Genomic DNA, 3,752 nt, shown 5'->3' on the forward strand with positions numbered 1-3,752 from the left:
TGAACTTCTGTTTATCACATTGTATTCCTGAAATTATAAATTGAATTCAGAGTCTTAGGCTGTGTGTCTTTTGAAGCGAGAAGTTCAAAAAGGATTTCTGTGTACTCTTTCAGGATGGCTGTGGACTGGGCTAAGCACTTGGGAGAGACAGAGGTGGTTGACTTGTGGGAATCCTACAGGTAAGCTAAAACAACTTTGTAGAAACAGCTGAAGGGAAATGTTGAAGGGAAATTTGCATTTTGGCTTCTAATCAGAACAATTTTTAGCTTTTTGTGCCTTTAAGTCTGACCTAAATAGCAGGATTTATTTGAGACCAGGAATGTTTCAAAACCATGCTTTTTAAAAAACTGGTGTTTGTAGTCAGTGTATTTCTTTGATTATGTTTGATTATTGATTTGCACTTGATTATATGCAAATCCTAGGATAAGTATAGTTACAGTGGTATAGACTTCTTTCATATTATTTTTTTTTTTATCATTTTGATGTGGGCATTGCTATCATGATTATATGTCTAGGCAGGAAATGAGTCTAGTGACTTAGATAAATAGAGATAATGATTCTACTATGTACCATTTTAATTTCAGATGCTTATTTAGGAAACAAACCTGTTGTGTTTTTGTCTATACATTGTTGTCTATACATAGTAGCCATATGAAAGAAATTCAGTAGAAGTGACATTTATACTAGGTCATTCAAGAATTGGTTTCTGATTAACGTACAGTTACAGTTCAGTTGTCATTTTGCAGAGACTAGTATTTTTAGAACACTTTTTAGTGTAGTTTCCACTTGCATAGTACCTACTTATGGGAGGAAAACATTTGGGAAAACATTGCTTTGAAATACTTTTTATTTAACAGGTAAACAAGTAGTGTCTTTATACTTTGAGTTCTGACACTTTGCTTATGGCTGTGTTTCAATAAAGAGTAAGAACTGAAAGTTATGCTAAAAATTGAAGTTTCATGCTTTGTTGGATTGCACTTAAACCAGTGAACAGTAAGAGTATTTTGGAGGTGCTGTTCTGCTACACTTGAAAATTAAAATTGGAAAGGAGTAGTCTTGTTGGTGTTGATCTAAGCTTAGTTGGTGGCTGAATGCAAACCTGAAACAAACAGCCTTGATTCTGGTCTGGTCTGTGCATTTTGCTATTTGCTTCAGCAGGTTTTGGAAATCTGGATGAAAGCTCCCTGGTCTGAGCAAGTGCTAGTGAGCTTAGCGCAGAGGACAGAGAACTACTGACAGCTTATCATCACAGTTTTGATGAAAAGGTGGATCTGGACCTCATTATGCACTCACTTCATAACATCTGTCATAGTTGTGAGACCGGTAAGTATAAACACACACTCCCAGCCAATGATTGTACTTTGAGCCTTTGATGAATCCTGCCCTTCTTTTGGAAACACTACATAGGTAAAACCTTCCAAATGCTACTCTGCACAGTACTGATGGATATTTTAAGCGAATTTGCTGCTTAACTCTGCAAACCTGCTTCTCTTTCAGGAGCGATTTTAATATTTCTTCCTGGATATGATGAGATAGCTTGAGGGACCGCATTCTTTTTGATGACAGGAGATTTGCTGACCATGCGCACAGGTAAAGCCTCTATGGTTGAGGTTTTCACTGTGTCTTTCAAAAACACTTAAATGTGCATTAGATATCAGGTTTTCATGCTTCATTCAAATACTCCGACTTTGGATCAGAAGAAAGTCACCTCCTGCTGTGTGCAAGATAGTACGATTTAGAGGACTTTGTCAGATATTGTATTAATCTCTTTTGTCTTTGCTTTTAACTATAGTTCTGGTTGTTTTAATTGCAGATTCTTTCTACAAATACAGCAGAAACCAGCATAACAGTCAATGATGTGGTATTTGTTATTGGCTCAGGCAAGGTGAAAGAGGTATGAGTGGTTAAAAGCTTCTGTGACAAGTAAACTTCCTAGTGTTATTCTAACATATGTAATAGGTAAATTTTAGAGTACTATTTTCTTATAGTAGGCTGACAGCTAGTGCATGTCAAGTAACAAAGATCACAGAAGTTTTGACATTCTTTTTATGACAAATACTGTAAAAAATTAGCTGTTAATAAACCTTGTAAAAGCTATTGTAGATTGAAATGTTGATGCATTTTACAGTTTCTGTTAGGTGTTTTAAAATGAGTCCATCTGTTTAGACTGCCATATTCCTGAGACTTAAGAGAGCACTGGGAATTCCCTTTGTCCTACTGTTGTGTCAAGTCGAAATCAAATCCATTAAGTTTTTAAGTATTGCTTATGTTGTGTTGAATGCCCATTCCCAAATGACGTGTGAAGGAAAGGAGAGATAGTATGATGAGGCAGTTTAAGACCTATGTCTTTGAAAATGAAGTTGGATTTCATAGGGCAGATACATGCCAAATTTCTAAAGTTCCTGTCTTTTTCTGTGACTTTGCATCAAATGTAAGAAAATAAGGATGTGTTTTCTAAGTGAGACAAAGAAAGAAGACCTTAATCAACACAAGAACATGTTTTTTCCTGGTTTGTGATAATTCAAAATACAGTCCATCTATTTTATTGACTCAAAATTACCTACTGAGACTACAAAGAAAACTTCAAGTTAGGAAACCGTAGCACAAAGATAATGCAAAACGTGTATTATAAATTCAATTGAAAGGAGGTACTTCAGGGCATACCTCTGTGCCAGAAGCTGCTGGTGTTTGTTAAAATTATTTTTTCTATTTTTTAAAGAATTTCTGTTAAAAGCTTATGAATAACTTCTTTATTTCATGTATCATGGTTAATCATGGTTTTATGTTCCTTGCTCTGCTTTTATAGAAGTCTTTTGATGCACTGAGTTGTGTTACAATGCTGAAAATGGTGTGGATTTCAAAAGCCAGTGCTATCTAGAGAAAAGGTAGGTGATAAATGCTTGAGATTTGTTTTTATTTTGCACATTTCAGCCGTCCTGTATGTTAAGAGTGAAGTGCAAACCCATAGCAGCCAACTATTCCCCAGCCAAAACAACTGGGTAATATTTCTAGGCTAGTCCAGTATCATCTTGAACAATGGCTAATACTTCTTCTCTGCAGTAAATAAAGAGTCAGCATGTATTTTCTTGGAGTAATTTCCCAAGATACAGAAAAGCGGCCCTCAAGAATGTCCCAGAACTTACATTAGGTCCAGGTTGTTGTTCCCCCATGAACTGAATTGCTCTTTCTGCCACGTAGCACCAGCATGCAAAGTTGTTTGTCCGTGGGTAAAGGACTGCCTGCTGCTAGTTTTTAATCGATACCCTGGCGTCCCTTCTTTAGAAGTGACACTGAGCAGTGATTCCTTATTGACCATCTCCAAAGTACTCATAGATATTCAGACTTTGCATATTCATCAGGATGCTCAGGATCATACTCCTGTCAGCGCTGTGAGGGCTGAGAAGTTACATGTGTAGATAGCAGCAACTGCCTGTAATGTTGTCATTATCCTCCAGGTTTCTGAGCATGAACTGTGAGCATTTGCTGTCTCTGTTCCTTCGTTCACACATGTTAGGGTCTTCATTCTACCATTTACATCTAGACTTCCATTTACCCTTTCCACTTTACCCGAGCTTTGTGGATGCCAGGGAGTATGATATTGCCGCTTTGTTCCTACTTCTTTAATTATTTTGGAGGCAAAGTGTGGCCCTCTGTCTGAGTCTATTACTTCTGCTAGTCCGTAGCAGGGGATTATCTCTTCTAATAGTATTTTTACTACTGTTTGTGTAGTTGGAGGTAGGGAATGCCTCTAC

The 3,752-nt window shown here is 37.0% G+C and overlaps 1 long non-coding RNA gene across 1 annotated transcript; it reads left to right on the forward strand.

The window, feature by feature from the left end:
- The first annotated feature begins 920 nt into the window (after positions 1-920).
- Positions 921-1,885, forward strand: LOC128821629 (uncharacterized). The gene is made up of 3 exons (XR_008441171.1): positions 921-1,323; positions 1,498-1,590; positions 1,814-1,885. It is a non-coding gene; the product is annotated as an uncharacterized LOC128821629 (long non-coding RNA).
- Positions 1,886-3,752: the final 1,867 nt, after the last annotated feature.

Source organism: Vidua macroura, chromosome Z (genome assembly GCF_024509145.1).
Source record: "Vidua macroura isolate BioBank_ID:100142 chromosome Z, ASM2450914v1, whole genome shotgun sequence".
NCBI classification, from domain to species: Eukaryota; Metazoa; Chordata; class Aves; order Passeriformes; family Viduidae; genus Vidua; species Vidua macroura.